This window comes from Bactrocera tryoni, unplaced genomic scaffold (assembly GCF_016617805.1).
Source record: "Bactrocera tryoni isolate S06 unplaced genomic scaffold, CSIRO_BtryS06_freeze2 scaffold_11, whole genome shotgun sequence".
Classification (NCBI taxonomy): domain Eukaryota; kingdom Metazoa; phylum Arthropoda; class Insecta; order Diptera; family Tephritidae; genus Bactrocera; species Bactrocera tryoni.
This window is the reverse complement of record NW_024395824.1, coordinates 11889470-11911190: the sequence shown is the minus strand read 5'-3', so window position 1 is coordinate 11911190 and position 21721 is coordinate 11889470. Positions and strand designations below refer to the sequence as shown.

Below are 21721 nucleotides of genomic sequence, written 5' to 3'. Positions count from 1 at the left end.
AAAATAAAGAAAACAAATAGATATTGGTACATATAAAACTGTATGTAACTATCACGGGTATTGTCACTTGCGAAGCGAATTTATTTGGCGAAGCGAACGCTTTGGCGAACATACCCTAAATTTGCATTGTGAATGGCGAATGAACGTATTCGCTAAAATATGTCGTTGCCATTCATGAAAAAAGTAGCGCGTTCATCCGAATTTGACATTTATGTCATTTATACTTAAAAATATTTATTATTATATCAACTGAAATTCGAAAATATGTTTATTAACGCGGATCTGTATTTTGAGGATAATTACGATGTGGAAACGCGAACTAATCTTCTTCGACAGCGCCGTTTTATTAGAGATAATTCTAATCCTACAGAGCTACCTAACACGGTGTATGTATCCAGTTCAATTATAACGAATAATAAGAAGTTTTTGTTCAATGTGCACGTATTTGTAGATTTGTTGCGAATTTCCGCTTAAACAAGGGCGCATTTATGTATGTGCTGAATAAAATCAAAGACAAATTTCATTGTCAGATGTCGTCTTCCATAACGCCGATGTTAAAATTGTGTGCCGCGCTCAGATTTTTTGCACATGGCAGTTACCAACAAGCTATAGGGAATGAATTTCAGTTGGGACTTGCTCAGCCAACAGTTTCCCTTATTTTAAAAGAGATCATACCCATTTTGGAAAATGAAATTTGTCGTACCCATATAAGCGTAGATATGAGTGAAGAAGAAAAGCAGCAGGCAAGAAGCAAATTTTATTCAAGATCGGGAATACCAAATGTAATAGGCTGCATCGATGGAACCCATATTGCGATTTATGCTCCTACCACAAACAAACACCTCTATCTAAACAGAAAAGGATTTTTTAGCATAAATGCAATGATTGTGAGTTTTTATGAATTTAATACAGTAAAATTGGTATAAAAATTTTTATTGTATTTTTATTACAGGCTTGTGATCATGATATGAATATCCGTTTTGTGTGGATGCTAGATATGCTGGTTCTACACACGATTCGTTCGTATGGAACAATAGTTCTCTAAAGGCATGTTTAGAGGCAGCGCATCAAAACGGAGATCAGAACTCTATTTATTTAGGTATTCACAATATTTGACTACTGCGCAAGTTTAATCTTGACATACATATCAATATTGAAAACAATAAAATATTTGCAGGTGACTCCGGATACCCACTAAGCCCTTATTTATTAACACCTTTCCGTCATGCAGAATCTGGAACTAGGGAGTCAATTTTTAATAAAAAGCACTCGAAAGCGAGAAATGTTGTTGAACGTACGATTGGAGTTTTGAAATGCCGTTTCAGATGTCTTCTGAGTGATAGAAAAATGCGCTACGATCCTGCTAAAGTAACATCCGTTATTAATATATGCTGTGCCTTGCACAACATTTGTAAAAAATTTAGAATCGGTGATCCGGAGGAGGCTGAAACCTTCTTTGATGCCGTTGTACCATTGGAACCAATTAATGAAAATGGCAATGGTTCACCAGGAGAGCGCCGCAGAAGACAAATTGCTGATGCTTTGATGTAAATGAAACTATCCCGACTTCAGTGAATAATATGTTGCATTCTTTTATTTTATTCAATACTTTGAAATTCAATATTACATAGATAATAAATACATAAAAATTACAAAAACTACATGCTTTTAAATTAAATTAAAAAAATCACAGATTCAATTCCGTCACTTACAATAATAAAGTAAAAATAAATTCATCACATGTTTTCTTAAAAAAAATATCAATTCAAGTTAAAATATGAAATAAAAAAAAATCATCACATTCTTATGAAATAAACTATAAACTAAATTCAATCTGTTTTACAAGCACCCTATTTACCCTATTTTTTTTGCATTTTAATTTTAAAATTTGTAGTTTTATTTCCATCTTTTCTATGTCTTTTTTTTTCTCTAAATTTCTTCCTTCTTCCTTTCTTCTTTAATTTTCATTAATTTAATTTCTTCCTGTTTCAATTCATATATTTTCTTGTATACCTTGCAACTTCATCAATTTTTTTTTCCATTCTTGCCATTTTGTTGGAAAGATTGTCTTGGACTTCGGCTTGCTTTTCCAACATCTTTCATCCGAATTACTTCACGTTCCTCTTATTCCACGTTTATCCAAAGGGCACATTGACAAACATTCAGCAATACCCTGTTCTTTGTCAAACAAAAACAAGAAGGACTGCACAAAACGTTACAGCAAATACTTTGCCCACATACGTTAGCACAAACAATTCGTGCATATTTACATATGTAAATAGCGCATTGATCTCTTCAACGAGCTCTCAATTGCACAAAACATAAGCACATACAAGTCCAAGTATTAGGGTGTACCTAAATACAAATCATACGGACATCAAATATTTTAATTAATATAAAGCGCGGCTTTTAATTCCAATTAACAATTCAAATATATTTTCGAACTAAAATATAAATAAATAACATTATTTTGCAAAAATGGTTAACAACAACAATAATCAAAATACACCTGTAGGAGCTACACGCTCAAAACAGGTTGTTAAGTTCATTTCACAAAGTGACAGTTTATTAAGATACTGTACTAGATTTGCCTCTTCACCGATTCACGAAAACTCGGAATCTTTACTAGAAATCAAAACTCAAAATCTTGAAAACTTTTGGGCTCGCCTCCAAGCGGCTCATGACGCAATTCTAGATTCTAACGATTCAGATACACACAATTTCAAATCATCGGCTTACGATATTTACGAAAACTGCTTAGACCAGTACGAAGAGACGAAAGCTATGATCTCCGATCAATTGAAGCTAATAAAAGCAATTGCACCTACTCCACATCCGAGAGTAGAGCTGCCACAAGAAGACAGTCAGAAGGCAAGTTCAGGCATCCAACTCGAGTTGCCCGCATGTGACACAGAAACCTTTTACGGAGGTTATGAAGAGTGGCCGTCCTTCCGGGACATGTTCACGGCCGTGTACATAAACCATCCTCAATTATCACATGTGCAAAAATTGTATCACCTCAGGTACAAAACTAAAGGTCAAGCAGGCGAAATAGTCAAAAAGACAAATTGCTGATGCTTTGATGTAAATGAAACTATCCCGACTTTAGTGAATAATATGTTGCATTCTTTTATTTTATTCAATACTTTGAAATTCAATATTACATAGATAATAAATATATAAAAATTACAAAAACTACATGCTTTTAAATTAAATTAAAAAAATCAAGATTCAATTCCGTCACTTACAATAATAAAGTAAAAATAAATTCATCACATGTTTTCTTAAAAAAAAATATCAATTCAAGTTAAAATATGAAATAAAAAAAAATCATCACATTCTTATGAAATAAACTATAAACTAAATTCAATCTATTTACAAGCACCCTATTTACCCTATTTTTTTTGCATTTTTAATTTTAAAATTTGTAGTTTTATTTCCATCTTTTCTCTGTGTCTTTTTTTTTCTCTAAATTTTCTTCCTCTTCCTTTCTTCTTTAATTTTCATTAATTTAATTTCTTCCTGTTTCAATTCATATATTTTTCTTGTATACCTTGCAACTTCATCAATTTTTTTTTCCATTCTTGCCATTTTGTTGGAAAGATTGTCTTGGACTTCGGCTTGCTTTTCCAACGCTTTCATCCGAATTACTTCACGTTCCTCTATTCCACGTTTATCCAAAGCGCACATTGACAAACATTCAGCAATACCCTTGTTCTTTGTCAAACAAAAACAAGAAGGACTGCACAAAACGTTACAGCAAATACTTTGCCCACATACGTTAGCACAAACAATTCGTGCATATTTATGTAAATAGCGCATTGATCTCTTCAACGAGCTCGCAATTGCACAAAACATAAGCACATACAAGTCCAAGTATTAGGGGGTACCTAAATACAAATCATACGGACATCAAATATTTTAATTAATATAAAGCGCGGCTTTTAATTCCAATTAACAATTCAAATATATTTTCGAACTAAAATATAAATAAATAACATTATTTTGCAAAAATGGTTAACTACAACAATAATCAAAATACACCTGTAGGAGCTACACGCTCAAAACAGGTTGTTAAATTAATTTCACAAAGTGACAGTTTATTAAGATACTGCACTAGATTTGCCTCTTCGCCGATTCATGAAAACTCTGAATCGTTATTAGAAATCAAAACTCAAAATCTTGAAAACTTTTGGGCTCGCCTCCAAGCGGCTCATGACGCAATTCTAGATTCTAACGATTCAGATACACACAATTTCAAATCATCGGCTTACGATATTTACGAAAACTGCTTAGACCAGTACGAAGAGACAAAGCCCATGATCTCCGATCAATTGAAGCTAATAAAAGCAATTGCACCTACTCCCACATCCCACGAGAGTAGAGCTGCCACAAGAAGACAGTCAGAAGGCAAGTTCAGGCATCCAACTCGAGTTGCCCGCATGTGACACACTTGAAACCTTTTACGGAGGTTATGAAGAGTGGCCGTCCTTCCGGGACATGTTCACGGCCGTGTACATAAACCATCCTCAATTATCACATGTGCAAAAATTGTATCACCTCAGGTACAAAACTAAAGGTCAAGCAGGCGAAATAGTCAAAAAGTTCGCATTAAATGACGACAATTTCAATTTGGCTTGGGAAGCTCTAAAAGCGAGATATGAAAATGAAAGAATACTGGTCGATAAACAAGTAACGACACTAATGAACTTGCCAAAAATCAAAAAAAGAACAAGTGGGGAATTCATCAAACTAGAATCCACTGTTTCAAATTGTTTGTCGATTCTATCGACACTAAATATTCCCACAGACAGCTGGGACCCAATTCTGGTAAACATTTGCAGCGTCGCATTACCAGAAAAGTCGTTACTTCTATGGGAGCAATCGTTCTCATCACGAAAAAAGTGCCCAACGTGGCAACAAATGAAAGATTTTCTCACCACCCAATATGAAATTGCGGAAAGGTTAGAAGAAAAAATAATCAAAACTAAGATCATTAAACACGACCAAAATAGAAGCTTCAATAGACCCCAAGCTAGAAGCAACAAAAATTTAAACAAAAGCTTTAACAAAACGCACTCGTTCATATCCGAACAGAAAAAACACACGTCATGCCAACTATGCACAAGAGGGCATAGGCTTAAAACTTGCGAGAAGTTTAAAAAATTAAATATTAACGAAAGGAACAACTTTGTCAGGTCAAAAAGACTCTGTACAAACTGCTTGTCCCATACACACAATGTTAAAAATCGCAAAAGCAAATATAATTGCTTCTATTGTCACAAAAGACACAACTCAATGCTTCATTACAGCAGATATCCCATCTCACCCCATAGAAGCGCTTATACACAAAGAACCACTGGTATAATCGCAAAAGCAAATCCAGAAACCCAAAATTCGAAAAATTGCCAAGAGACTCCATGTTGCTCAAAGGCACAAAAAGCTCAAACGCTGCACATCCAAACACAAAGTGGACTAGTTACAGAACTAGTTACCACCACACCAACTCAAGTTGAGAAAAAGTCAAATAAATGCCTTAATTCACAATTAAGGAAATTTCAAAATAGAGGGAAACTTCCCCAAATATTAAACAAAACTAAAGAAGATCAGTATTGTGAGCACTTTTCTAAAACCACAACTACTCGATCAAATAATGGCCGGTACGTCGTACTACTACCACTAGAGCCACAATTTTCCAACACTCCACAAATTGGTATAATAAAAACAAAGTCAGAGTTACCTCTGACAGTTCCTATATTAAAAACACATAAAAATTTTCGGCCCCGCAGGATGGCTTTCGCCAATGATGAAAAAAAAATCCTAGAGCGGTGGCGGGCTACTAAACGCCAAATTAGTGCATAAGCACTTAAACATAATATGTAACAAAAGTGTCTCAAAATGTAAAAACACAAAAAAATCGCCACTTTTCATACAATATTGCCCCACAGAGGCCTAAATTGTAAAATAAAAAAAAAAAACCTAACAAAAGCAGATATCGCTTTTATCGCCCCTACATAAGCGCCCCTCATAAGGATAGTTGATGAGAATCTGTTGTAAAGCATAAACATCCCACTTAAAAAATTATAATTCTCGTGAAACCGTTCGCAATTACCGGCCAATCTCTCGCAAGGTCCCTCTTTTGGCACAGTCTTAACTCCAGGGCTAGGGAGTACCCATTCTGGCCATATCTGAGACAGGCGTGGAGTTACTATCCTTCATAAGCCAATAATAAATTAATGCAAACAATTGCCGATAATACAGAAAAGGCAAATACTAAGCAACCGGTATACCAAAACGATAATATAATAAATTGTAAATAACCGCTAGTAAAATAAATAAAATCAAACAATTTTACAAATTTACTATAATAATGAGTCGTCAAAACACGAAAAAAAAATTACTACCTCATCTTACATAAAATACAATTTTCTATTAAAACCCAAAATCGGTTCTTACAGCTAATATTCTGCGGACTCGGCTACTTCACCAACAGTAAGCCGAATTACACGCCTCAGATTATATGTATAAAACTAGGCAAAATGTTCGCCTAGGGGGCCCAGGATGTTTAAATGAGCATCCACCCACTCTACTCGGGGAAAACTGACCCATCCTAGTAACACACAGCTGCTATACCACAGCCGATGACATCATAACACATACATTACCACCGAACAGAACTCACCACACTTCTACATCAACCCACTAAACATAAAGTATGGTCCGCTGAGCAGGTTCAACACATTTGGTCACACACAGTTCGCACGTCAACAATCATCTACAAGACATTCGTTTACACACAACCGTGCTGATACTTCCGACTCGTCTGCGCGCCTAACTTTGGATCGGCCGTGATCTTGAACGTTTTCGACATCGCTTCGTTCCACATTGATCCCGCATTTCTTTCCCTATTTGAATAAGTTTCCATTTGGTGTAACCGGAATTTGTATTACAAATAAATTAACACTTATTTCCTATCCGCTCAAATAATGCTTTTAATTAGTAACATAAATCGCGAGTGTTAGTGACTTATAAAGCTTAAATGCAGTGGTGTGATTCTCACTTGGCTGTGCACCCAAGTATTCAGACATATTTCATAATGCAGAAGATGCACCAATTTACAATGGTCATTCACAATTAATTGACCGAACCAGCTGTTCATATATCACTAGATTCTGAGATGGGTGCTCTCATGGCCTTACATATTTCGGTATAGGATTTTTGCATTTTGTGTCATCGTGCAATCTTGCAAGAGCAAGAGAATCCCCATGTTGTCTCTGAAAAAATATACTATAATTTTTAACTTCCAGAACGGTGAAGCCTTCAGCGGTTTCATTTTCTGAAAAGGCGTCAAAAGTAGTGTTGTGCTTGTTAAATCTAACTTAAATTAAAACGAAATAGGGTTTCATTTTATACTCTTGCAAACAGTTGCTACAGAGTATTATAGTTTTGTTCACCTAACGGTTGTACGTATCACCTAAAACTAATCGATGATATAGTGTTATATATATATAAATGATCAGGGTGACGAGAAAAGTTGAAATCCGGTTGATTGTCTGTCTGTCCGTCCGTGCAAGCGGTAACTTGAGTAAAAATTGAGATATCTTAAGGAAACTTGGTATGTAATGGTAATAGTATGTGGGTTCCTTAGTACAACCAAGTTCGAGTTCGTAGATGGGCGTAATCGGACCACTGCCACGTCCTCAAATAGCCATTAACCGAAAACCTATAAAGTGCCATAACTAAGCACCTAATTAATATAAAAAACTCATTTTTGGCACAGGGGATCGCAACAGCCAGCGGCACCTGTGGGGACAATATTTTGAGAAAGTGGGCGAGGAACCGCTCTCTAATAAGTTTGATGTATTTATATATCTCCAAAACCACTTAAGCTACAACAACCAAATTCGCTCAGCACGAATATTATAAGAACTCCTGCCAATATTATTAAAATGGACGAAATCGGATGAAATCCCCGTTCACTCCCCATATAACGATACTGTTAAAAACTACTAAAAGCTTGATAAATCAATAACTAAATACGCCAAAAACATTAAATTTTACCACCAATATGGTATGAGAGAGCTTTATGAGAGCTGTGGTAAAAACTGGACGATGGGCGCGGCACCACCTACTTTTTGGCGAAATCCCATATATCGAGATCAAACTGACCGATTTCGACAAAATTTGTATATTGTATTTTTTCATATTTCCATGTCACGTTGTGAAAATGAGCGAAATCGGACAACAAACACACCTATTTCCCATATAACACAATTTTAAATTTCACTTGATTCGTTCAGTTTTCAGTACACAAATAAAGAAGCAAAGAATACAACGGGATAAAACTCGAATAACAACGAATAATGTCTTTAGTGTGGCCACCTTATGACCAAATTGCTTAAATCTAATAAAAACTGTTCAAGCCCCTACGTACCGAATATGTAGACCCCGGTACCTCTAGTTGACTTTTGATTGAAAATGTCAGTCAATGTGTGATTTATATAACTGAAATTAAGGGATAATACTTCTCTTATAAAAGTATGTCCGTATGTCAAAAACGGGTTGAATCGGACAAATACTTCCCTTAGCCCCCATACACTTAAAATAAAGACTTTCGAACTTCCGGGTGACTTTGTACCGCATATATCGGCCATTTTGTGAGTTATTTCAATTAAAATAAAACAGCATGTTTTTCACATAACAGTATATCTTTGTGCCAAAATTAGTTAAATTTGAGCAAAAACTTTTTTTTACACCTTAAAATATTTCCCTGGCTTTGATTTTTGTAAGTTGAAAGAGTGTAAAATGTTCGGTTGCACCCGAACTAAGCTGTTCCTTACTTGTTGTATATAAGGCTATTAACTTTGTACTTTTTTGACTAATCTCGAAAACTATAAGTCTATTACGGCATTACATATATATATTCTTAATCTGGAAAACTTACTCCATACGTAATTTTTTCTCCAAATTTGGGGGATATAACGTTTTCACTGTATGTACATTAGGGTGATTCAAAAATTTTTTTATTTTTTTTTTCAATTGGTACTCGCAAAAATAGGTTCCTAGACACCTCTAAGAAAGCCTCTCCAAATATGAGTTTTTAATTGTAACGGGAAGGTCCTCCGCCTAACGGTTTTCTATTTTTTCTTATTATCAGATAGAAAAATTTATATCTCGCTTCCAACTACTTGGAAAAATATCTTGTTAATTAGGTTTTGTAGGAAATTGAATGCTCTAAAATATGGTCTCTTACGATTTTTTCGTAAACCCAACCATTTAAAAGATATTAACAGTTAAAGTTTGATTATTTTTGAGAAAATTTTTTATTTCTTATTAATTTTATAACTCATTAAAAAAAAATTATTATGAATAGATTTTTGGAGAGGTATTCTTAGAGGTGTCTAGGAACCTATTTTTCAGAGTATCAAACGAAAAAAAAAAATTTTTTTTTTTGATCCACCTTAATAAGCATTGATGTTTGACGATGAATATCTCGTAAACGCTTAACTTAATCGCAAAATCATAGTAGACCATTTTTATAGAGCAGTAAATTTCCTACAAAACTATGTGTTTCATCATTCATAATAATTCTTTTTTAATGAGTTATAAAATTAATAAGAAATAAAAAATTTTCTCAAAAATAATCAAACTTTAACTGTTAATATCTTTTAAACGGTTGGGTTTACGAAAAAATCATAAGAGACCATATTTTAGAGCATTCGATTTCCTACAAAACCTAATTAACAAGATATTTTTCCAATTAGTTGGAAGCGAGATATAAATTTTTCTATCTGATAATAAGAAAAAATAGAAAACCGTTAGGCGGAGGACCTTCCCGTTACAATTAAAAACTCATATTTGGAGAGGCTTTCTTAGAGGTGTCTAGGAACCTATTTTTGCGAGTACCAATTGAAAAAAAAAATAAAAAATTTTTTTGAATCACCCTAATGTACATATATTTACACACTTTGTTAGTTTTATATTTTATTACCCATATTCTATCGATTATATGCTTATTATGCAAACACTTCATTTATTATGTTATTTGTACATATTTTTTTGGCGATTTGATAATATGGATAAACTAGCCGACCCCGCAGACGTTGTCCTGCGCGAAATTATGTCTTTTGAATTGAAAAGACAAAAATTCATATTGTGTGGATTATCATTTATTTGAAATTTTTCTACATTTGTTTTTCAATGTAACGCTGCTTGATAAACAACAATTTTTTGTTTCTGTTCCGGTGTACAGAAAAGATGGTTTTCCAACTCGTGAGCACGCCACGTATATCTGGCCGTGTGAAAATTATAGCATTTCCAAATTTATGCCACACACTATGCGACTATCCTTGTGTCCTGTCGATTGTCATTTCAAATTCAATTTTCCCTGGAAACTGAATACGTTTGAACTGAAATGGCAAATCGTTAGAACTCAAAAAAACTCCGTAGAATCAAGCATTCTACCCCATGTATTTGATAGGTGCATCACAATCATATTGCGAAACATTATAACAACAGATCCAACTTTGAGACGCAAATGATGCGGTGTCATACCAAGCCTCTCCAAAGCACTTAGAAATTGCACTTTATAATTCGCGGCTTCGTCTCATTGTCAATACGTTCTCTGGTAAAAGGCATTTGACAGGACTCCCAATCTTGATTTTATATATATAGATGAAAGGAGAAAGTACTCCTGATTATGAAATATATTAGAGGTATTCGCTTGCAAGATTGCAGATTGCAAAAATACTATACCGAAATATACAAGGGCACGAGAGCACCCATTGCAGAATCTTGATACATGAACGGCTGATTCGGTCAATTTATTGTGAATGACTATTATGCATGGCTATTGTGAATTGGTGCACCTTTTACATAAATTTTTAACTATAACAAATCTTTATAATTTAAATAGAAATTATAAAATCTATGTAAAACTTACCTTCCTCAACAATTTAACAACGTAATATGTTTTTATGTAAAATGACAGCTAAAGCAGGGTTGCAATTATATTTTTGCGTGACATTGCACGCAAATATACATGGGTTTTGGTCTGACATATTTTATAGCCATTGCAAATAATTTTCTGCGTGTGTTTGTTGCTGTGCCGGTGCACCAAGAGGAAATATATGCAATTTTTGCACCGTGCATGGGTTTTGCAAGAGCAAGCGAATACCTCTATTATATAAATCTTCCTGCAAATTATAGTTTTCGAGTGCAAATTAATGCATGCTATTTCACTGTTAATCAGATTTTCCACTTACGCTAAATGTTATAATATAAATTTTCAATAATAAATTATTGAATGAATTAATGAATAATTTTAAATTATCCACTTTCTATCAACAATTAATAAAAATATTCCCTTAACATCACTCAAATACTTGGTTTGGCCGCAACTTCCGAATTTTAATGCATTGTTGTTGTTGTAGTAGTAGCAGAATTTGAATGTAATTAATTATTTTGGCTTCAATACAAAAAACAAGGTGCGTGGAGTCCCTACGCGCGGATGAATTTATACTTCTTAGTGATATTCCAAGAAATGCATATCATTTTGTATGAAAGAAAACTAGAAAACTTAAATTCACATTTTAAATTTATTATAATTTATTATCTCCCCGAGCATGCCTTTGCCAACAAGTCGTCTTTTCGCGACGATGGCAAAAGCTAAAAATCATAAATTGCACAACTTTCTGGTGCTTCTCGCAAAAATCTGCGTCGATATGTATTCACGAATATACGCATACATACATACATATTTACGCATGTTTGTAGGCGAAGCTGCTACAGCGGCAAGGGGTGACAATCGGCGGCCATTACTTTACTTATGCCATAGAAATTCTATTGCTACGAATATGGAAATGACAACGAAATAATGCAAATATGCATATTTCTAAAGGTCATTAATTTCTTTGAAGAAATTAATGATCCTGAGAAGCATAGTCTTAACTTTTCAACGGCCAACGCAGAGCATTTCAACCAAAAGGAATGCATTCATTAAAATCACCACTCAGAAGTCGTTTTATCCGTTGTAAGCGAACGATTTTCGAAGAAACATCATTTCTAATATGCCACAAGACAAAATTAGAAATGAACTTCTTAAACCTCACGCTGTCAGATAAAACGATATACCTCGTCATCGCGGGTCGATTTCCAAAAAATGTAAATGAAGACTAACGACAGAAATAATCCTGTAAAGTATAGCCATAATTTTTCAACGGCCAACGCAGGGTATTTCAATAAAAGGGCACATAAAATAGTTGAGAATTCGCAGAATTGAAAGACAAAGGAAAGAAAAAGGAGTATAACTTCAATAATGAACAAGCATACTAACATACATATGCGCAGCAGCAGCAAGGAAAAAGGTAACAATCGGCGATCCATTGTATATTTCTCTCGTGCATAACCAAACCATAATTAGGACAACGCAATTCAAGTGTCAATGGTGGTGTTGGTGGTAAGCGCTTCAAAAGTGACGACGAGCACGTAGGTACGTAGGTTCGAATCCCAACAGAATTTATTTTGAATTGAATATGTGATCTTATTTTATAATAACTCATTTTAAATATATAAAAGATTTACCTAAACATCATGATGATATTTTCATGATTCATACGCAATGTCCGAATGTAAGCAATTTCGTTTTGTCGTCGGCATTTCAATTTCTCATGCTTCAATTTTTGCTTTCAACCAAGAAATCGCTTGTATGTATGTATGTACATATGTGCAATATATGCCTTTGCGTTTTGCCGTCGGCATTTCCATATTGACATGCAAAGGTAATTATGTATTTCATTGTTTCGTTTTGGCCCAATTTTGTATATTAAGACAAGTGTCAATAATTGCGCCAAAATCATATATATTATATATTCATATGTAAACATGTTTTAAACTTTACATAAAATTGAAGTGTCAATAATTGCGCCAATTTTCATAAAGTTGGAAATTTTGCGCGAATAAGACGTGTGCGGGTTAAGTCGTGAATTTTACTTATATTAATTAATTTGAAAGTGCCGCAAAATGCGAAAGTAAATTTACATGTATTTTCATTTATATTTAATTGTCAATAAATTTTTTAAAAATTATTTGCCCTAGTTGTCCATTTTTTATTTTCTCACACATTTCAGCCGATTTTTGTATAGAAATTTGACCGGCGTAGAAGCAAAATGCGAAACAATCATACATACATGTATTATGTCGTTTGCACATTTGTCTGTATGTTTGCAAAAGCAAATGTTCTACAAAAGCATATTTCTATACTTAAACAAAATTATTAGAAACATCGTATGTTTCTTATGTACATGCATAACCAAACCATACTTAAGTAAGTATATTACAGGAATAAAGGGATGTTAAACATATTCCAGTGTGAGAGCGCCTCAAAATTAGCGTTTTTTATAACATTTTCCATTATGGCCAGATTGAACAAAATTACAATTTTCGGGCATTTATCAACCCACTACCCAACATTTAGTATGAATAAAAATTACTAAATAGTGGTTATTTATTATATGGAGAAACTATTTACATCTTTTTAAAGAATATTATAACAACTGACTTTTGTCTTTTCAATACCCAATAATAGGATTTAAGCTTGTTAGCTCTCAATCATTAAATGTTTTTGATCATTTTCCATTGAAAATAAAACTTCTTCTTCTTCTTAATTGGCGTAGAAACCGCTTAAGCGATTATAGCCGAGTTAACAACAGCGCGCCAGTCGTTTCTTCTTTTGGCTACGTGGCGCCAATTGGATATTCCAAGCGCAGCCAGGTCCTTCTCCACTTGGTCCTTCCAACGGAGTGGAGGTCTTCCTCTTCCTCTGCTTCCCCCGGCGGGTACTGCGTCGAATACTTTCAGAGCTGGAGTGTTTTCGTCCATCCGGACAACATGACCTAGCCAGCGTAGCCGCTGTCTTTTAATTCGCTGAACTATGTCGATGTCGTCGTATATCTCGTACAGCTCATCGTTCCATCGAATGCGGTACTCGCCGTAGCTAACGCGCAAAGGACCATAAATCTTTCGCAGAACTTTTCTCTCGAAAACTCGCAACGTCGACTCATCCGTTGTTGACATCGTCCAAGACTCTGCACCATATAGCAGGACGGGAATTATGAGTGACTTATAGAGTTTGGCTTTTGTTTGTCGAGAGAGGACTTTGCTTCTCAATTGCCTACTCAGTCCGAAGTAGCACCTGTTGGCAAGAGTTATCCTGCGTTGGATTTCTAGCTGACATTGTTGGTGGTGTTTACGCTGGTTCCAAGATAGACGAAATTATCTACGACTTCAAAGTTATGACTGTCAACAGTGACGTGAGTGCCAAGTCGCGAGTGCGACGACTGTTTGTTTGATGACAGGAGATATTTCGTCTTGCCCTCGTTCACTGCCAGACCCATTTTCTGTGCTTCCTTGTCCAGCCTGAAGAAAGCAGAACTAACGGCGCGGGTGTTGAGGCCGATGATATCAATATCATCAGCATACGCCAGCAGCTGTACACTCTTATAAAAAATGATACCTTCTCTATTTAGTTCTGCGGCTCGAACTATTTTCTCCAAAAAGCAGGTTGAAAAAGTCGCACGATAGGGAATCGCCTTGTCTGAAACCTCGTTTGGTATCGAACGGCTCGGAGAGGTCCTTCCCGATCCTGACGGAGCTTTGGGTGTTACTCAACGTCAGTTTACACAGCCGTATAAGTTTTGCGGGGATACCAAATTCAGACATCGCGGCATAAAGGCAGCTCCTTTTCGTGCTGTCGAAAGCAGCTTTGAAATCGACGAAGAGGTGGTGTGTGTCGATTCTCCTTTCGCGGGTCTTTTCCAAGATTTGGCGCATGGTGAATATCTGGTCGGTTGTTGATTTGCCAGGTCTAAAGCCACACTGATAAGGTCCAATCAGTTTGTTGACGGTGGGTTTGAATCTTTCACACAATACGCTCGATAGAACCTTATATGCGATGTTGAGGAGGCTAATCCAACGGTAGTTGGCGCAGATTGTGGGGTCTCCTTTTTTATGGAATGGGCATAGCACACTTAAATTCCAATCGTTGGGCATGCTTTCGTCTGACCATATTTTACAAAGAAGCTGATGCATGCACCTTCTCAGTTTTTCGCCGCCGTGTTTGAATAGCTCGGCCGGCAATCCGTCGGCCCTTGCCGCTTTGTTGTTCTTCAGGCGGGCAATTGCTATTCGAACTTCTTCATGGTCGGGTAATGGAACGTCTGCTCCATCGTCATCGATTGGGGAATCGGGTTCTCCTTCTCCTGGTGTTGTGCGTTCACTGCCATTCAGCAGGCTGGAGAAGTGTTCCCTCCATAATTTAAGTATGCTCTGGGCATCAGTGACTAGATCACCTTTGGGGGTTCTACAAGAGTACGCTCCGGTCTTGAAACCTTTTGTAAGCCGCCGCATTTTTTCGTAGAATTTTCGAGCATTACCCCTGTCGGCCAGCTTATCAAGCTCTTCGTACTCACGCATTTGAGCCTCTTTCTTCTTCTGTCTACAAATGCGTCTCGCTTCCCTCTTCAACTCTCAGTATCTATCCCATCCCGCACGTGTAGTGGTCGATCGTAACGTTGCGAGGTAGGCAGCCTGTTTTCTCTCCGCTGCGACACGGCACTCCTCGTCGTACCAGCTGTTCTTTTGCACTTTCCGAAAACCAATGGTTTCGGTTGCAGCTGTACGTAAGGAGTTTGAAATTCCGTCCCACAGTTCCCTTATACCGAGTTGTTGACGAGTGCTCTCAGAGAGCAGGAGTGCAAGCCGAGTAGAAAATCGTTCGACTGTCTGTTGTGATTGCAGCTTCTCGACGTCGAACCTTCCTTGTGTTTGGTGGCGCGTTTTTTGCTGCACAGAGGCGGTTGCGAATCTTAGCTGCAACAAGATAGTGGTCCGAGTTGATGTTAGGACCTCGGAGCGCACGCACATTTAAAACACTGGAGACGTGTCTTCCGTCTATCACAGCATGATCGATCTGGTTGGTAGTTTTTCGATCCGGAGACAGCCAGGTAGCTTGATGAATCTTCTTATGCTGGAATCTAGTACTACAGATAACCATATTTCGGGCCCCGGCGAAGTCAATCTGCCTCAACCCATTAGGGGATGTTTCGTCGTGGAGGCCGAATTTACCGACCGTAGTGCCAAAGACACCTTCTTTGCCCACCCTGGCGTTAAAGTCGCCAAGCACGATTTTGACATCGTGGCGGGGGCAGCCTTCATAAGTGCGCTCCAAGCACTCATAAAAGGCATCTTTGGTCACATCGTCCTTCTCTTCCGTCGGGGCGTTGGCGCAGATCAGCGATATGTTGAAGAACCTCGCTTTGATGCGGTTTGTGGCTAGACGTTCATTCACCGCAGTGAATGATAGTACTCGGCGACGGAGTCTCTCTCCCACCACGAATCCTACACCAAACTTGCGCTCCTTTATATGGCCACTGTAGTAAATGTCACAAGGACCTACTCGTCTCTGTCCTTGTCCCGTCCATCGCATTTCTTGGACGGCGGTGATGTCAGCCTTTGCTTTTACGAGGACATCAACCAGCTGGGCATCGGCACCTTCCCAATTAAGGGACCGGACATTCCAAGTGCATGCCCTCAATTCGTAGTCCTTATTTCGTTTGCCATGGTCGTCATCAAAAGGGGGGTCTCTCATCCGAGGCTGGTTATAGCTCTTCACTGGGGGTGTTTTTTTTACGTGGCGGGTCCCAAACCCAGCGCACAACCCTTGTAGGGAATGTTTCGCCTTCGAACGGATGTTCTTAGGCTACCCAGAGGATACTTGGTCAAAGACCGGAAGTAGTGAGCTGCTTGAGCCATGTGTAAAAGAATCGTTTCTGGCCATTCCCAAGTGAATGGCGATCAGAGAACTTTCCTCACTTGCGTGAACTTCTACACATGACTCCATCCTCGAAAATAAAACTATGATGCTTAAGATTACAAAACGTTTCATCAAATACCTTTAAATTTCACAAATTTATTTAATTTGCATTGTTTTACATTTTTTATAGGTGGTCTTGAACGATGCAACAAATCCCTCCGTCTACATATTTTTTTGGTAAGATTTCAATTTGGCCATAGCTCGTTTCCAATTGCTAAACGTCAAAACCTCCTGAACTCGATCAACTGTCAAAGTTTAGGTGGTTTTGACGTTTAGCAATTGTTCTCTCACTTCCAGTGAGAGAGGAGTTAAACATCTCTTTATCTCTGGTATATTATCACAGCAATATACATATACATAATATTGCTGTGATAAATTTAATTTCTATTAGTAAGAAAAATATTTATTTGTATAGTATACGATGTTAAAAGGCATACATCTTCTATCCTATCTTGTGTATCTGCACATGCTCATATGAGTGTATGTATACGCATGTGCGCGTTCAGAAATTTTTCATCACTTATCAATATACTTATTACATGTGCGCGCATTGACTTGTTCATACATTCATATATACTTATATGTACATATATTTGCATACATTGCCGAATAATGCACAAGCATACAAACATACATATGCGTACACATAGGCGAAGCTGCTACAGCGGCAAGGGGTGACAATCGGCGGCCATTACTTTACTTGTGCCATAGAACTTCTATTGCTACGAATATGGAAATGACAACGAAATAATGCAAATATGCATATTTCTAAATGTCATTAATTTCTTTGAAGAAATGAATGATCCTGAGAAGCATAGTCTTAACTTTTCAATGGCCAACGCAGAGCATTTCAACCAAAAGGAATGCATTCATTAAAATCACCATTCAGAAGTCGTTTTGTCAGGTGTAAACGAATGATTTTCGAAGAAACATCATTTCTAATATGCCACAAGACAAAATTAGAAATGAATTTCTGAACCTCACGCTGTCAGATAAAACGAAAGTACTTCGTCATCGTGGGCCGATTTCCAAAAAATGTAAATGAAGACCGTACTTCACAGGATCATTTCTGTAGTGAAGTATAGTCTTAATTTTTCAAAGACCAACGCAGGGTATTTCAACAAAAGGGCACATAAAATAGTTGAGAATTCGCAGAAATGAAAGACAAAGGAAAGAAAAAGCAGTATAGCTTCAATAATGAACAAGCATACAAACATACATATGCGCAGCAGCAGCAAGGAAAGAGGTAACAATCGGCGATCCATTGTATATTTCTTTCATGCATAACCAAACCATAATTAGGACAACGCAGTACATGAGTCAATGGTGGTCGAGGTGGTAAGCGCTTCAAAAGTTACGACGAGCACGTAGGTACGTAGGTTCGAATCCCAACAGAATTTATTTTTAATTGAATATGTCACCAACCAAAAATTGAAACATTGTTCTACAAAAACAACAACAGCATAAGCATGGCAACATTGTGTTTTTGGTAGAAAAGCCGAGCTGTGCCGAAAGAAACGAACAAACGATCGCCGATTGTCACCGTTTCGCTTGCTGCTCGAACATCTTCGCAGACAAGGTTGCGTAGATTCATATTGAGCAAGGTTGCGCTTGAGCAAGCGAACTCGTATAAGAAGTATAACTTCAAAAAAACATGAAATTCATAATTAAATAGTATGTAATGTATAAAAATATGCCATTATGAAAAATTTTAACATAACCATACTTACCAGAGAACTGCAACGTGTATAATTAAATCAGAAAAAACACTCGTGCCAAAAATCACACAATTCAGTTCATCAATGAAATCAATTCAGTTCATCATAGACAACATTGTTCATCAATTCTGGTACCCGCCAGCGTCAACTGATTTGATGCAACTCGAACAATCTGTTCTTCGGCAATCACGATCGAGTGAACATGTCAGTTTATTGCGTTGCGACGATTGTTTGAATCGATGTGAAACTGCGGGTAAACTACGAGTAAATCTATGAGTACAGCAAACAACAACAATTTTCTGCTGGATTGATTTGAATCATGTGTGGCAAAAAATATATCAGCTTTGAACACATGCACACGAACTCTGTCGATCATTTTAATCACTGAAGCATAAGTATGCATCATTTCGCGTATTTTCTGCTAATGCCAACATTCATAAATAAATCAGGTATAAGGTGATCGCTAGTGATTCAAAGTTGTTCTCTATCGCTGATTTGAAGACAAACGGTTCGAATCGTGTACATGAATCGAATTGACAGAATCAGACAGCTTAACGGATCAATACCTGATTATGAACAAAATTTTATTACTCGTTGCAGTTCTCTAATACTTACCAATTGCTTTCTCCCTAAACTCTTATATACATACATATGTAGTTGCTGTAACGGCATAAATCCTGTATTTAATGTTATTTTATGCAATAGCGTCTCATTCTTATACGATCAAAATTTATGTATGATGAATGTTACTACTCTTACAACAAAATTTTCCATTTCAAAACAAAAAGTTAGATATGGATGTGTAGTAGTATAAGAGGTGAGACTTTACATATGTAATAGTGAATTGGTTACTTCCTTCTTGTAGGGTTGATTAAAATTAACAAATTAACATACTTTCAAAAAACCACCACCCTGACTATTGACAAGTTTTCCGTATGCTGGGGTGATTTCAAAAGCTCAAATGTGCACAACTTCCCCACAAGTTTGTGATGTCTGAAAGCAAACCTCTCAATGCAAAATCGGTTGTGTTTGTTTTGTTAATTTCAATATTTTTAAAACAATTTTGAAATTTTTTATTGAAACAGAATGGAGGAATTATTCTTCCAACGGCATTATTTACATTAAATATAAGTATTTGTTTATTACAATAAATATGTAACTTACGGTCTTGATACAATTTACTTCCTTGTAAGTGATATTGATGTTTAATATTGGGAGAAAGTTACTTTAAATTTACATCGTGTTTATTCGAATATATTAGGTAGGAAAATACTACGCTACAGAGCTCGTATCTGGCAATACTATACATCTTTAAAAGGTCTTGACATAACCTACAAAACGACGGTATGCATGATTAGTTTGGATATTGCGTTCAACAGTTACAGACGTGTAAATATGGAGTTTACTAACGCCGAAATTAGCGATATTTTAAAGTTTTCCTTCGTTATAGGCAAATCCGCTAGAGAAACGTTCCTTGAGATTAATGGTGTTTTGGGGGATGGTACTCTATCACTTCGAACTGCGGATGACAGGTTTCGACGATTCAGAGCGGGTGAAAACGACACCATGGATAAGACAGCCAGCAGAAGCCCTGTGACGACGAATACCGATCAAATCATGGAAAACATCGAGTTAAACCGGCATGTGGCATCTCGTGACATCGCCTAGAAAACGGGAGTTAGTCACTAAACCATTTTAAACCATCTGCAGAAGGCTGGATACACAAAATCAAATACACAACCGAATCAACGCCTTCAATATGCTGCTGAAACGGAACGAACTCGACCCATTTTTGAAGCGGATGGTGACTGGCGACGAAAAATGGATCACATACGACAATATCAAGTGAAAACGGTCGTGGTCAAGGCCGGTGAATGGTCACAAACAGTGGCCAAGCCGGGATTGACGGCCAGGAAGGTTTTGCTGGGTGTTTGGATGGACTGGAAGGGAATCATCTACTATGAGCTGCTTCTAACATATAGCCAGACGCTTAATTCTACCATCTACTGCGAACAACTGGACCGCTTGAAGCAGGCGATCGACCAGAAACGTCCAGAACTGGCCAAAAGGAAGGATATAGTGTTCCACCAGGACAACGCCAGACCACACACTTCGTTGATGACTCGTCAGAAGCTACGGGAGCTCGGATGGGAGATTTTTTCGCCTCCACCATATAGCCCGGACATAGTGCCAAGTGATTACCACCTGTTCCTGTCCATTGCGAACGCCCTTGTTGGTGTACAGTTGAACTCAAAATAAAGCTTGTGAAAAGTAGCTGTCCGAGTTCCTCGCAAATAAGGAGGGAGGCTTCTACGAGGAGGGGGTATTATGAAGTTGCCATCTAGAAACAGATTATCAAACGAAACGGCGAATATTTGAACTAAATCCGATTACTGTAACACTTTTTATAAAGCATTGAATAAAGAGCAAAAAAAGCGGAAGGGAGATATTTTCCAACAACCTAGAGATAATCGATTGTGGCTGTCAGCCAATGTTCGTGACTAAGGTAAGGGGAGAAGTACTTGATATTACTCAGCGCAACCACCTATCTCCCAGTGGATAGTTTTCACGGAATCATCACTATCAGGTCATAGAACCATTCGTTTTATGGTGGGTAGTTATAGTCCATGGGCCCTATACTGTATCTCGATTCGTAAATGTATTCTATTAGAAATTCGGATCTACTATATAACTAGGCGAAAGTTGTATCACCCTGTGCCAGAATAGATACGTGCAATTTTCGTTTTTGCTTTCTTCAACTCAAAAGCTAACTAATATTTTATACGAAAATTGGGTTGAAGAATATAAAAAATCCGAATTCGAGTAAATTTGTTTTTTCGAATCGAATTACAGAATATGGCCCCAGTTTTTCAGCCCTGGATCGAAGGTAGATTGTTTAATATCCTTAAGTATTGGTTGAGTGTGTCAAAAACTTTTGGCAAGTCTAACGCTACGAGGATTGTTTTTTCCGCCATGAACTGTCTGGGCCGTTGACTCAGTTGGTAAGTGAACGATGGCAGTAACAAGGAAAGGAGAGTGATAGGACGATCAAACTCCTCTTTGTTGGCGGGTGGGTTAGTGATCAGAATGGGACTCTTGCTGCCTGCCTGGTAAAGCTCCTATGGACCGTACA

At 37.0% G+C, this 21721-nt stretch overlaps 1 non-coding gene and 1 pseudogene across 1 annotated transcript; both read right to left on the bottom strand.

Annotated features, from left to right (window-relative positions):
* Positions 1-12005: 12005 nt before the first annotated feature.
* On the bottom strand, positions 12006-12208 carry LOC120779939 (annotated as a pseudogene).
* A 5542-nt stretch (positions 12209-17750) lies between these two features.
* On the bottom strand, positions 17751-17959 carry LOC120779961. Its single transcript, XR_005705775.1, has one exon. It is a non-coding gene; the product is annotated as a small nucleolar RNA U3 (small nucleolar RNA).
* Positions 17960-21721: the final 3762 nt, after the last annotated feature.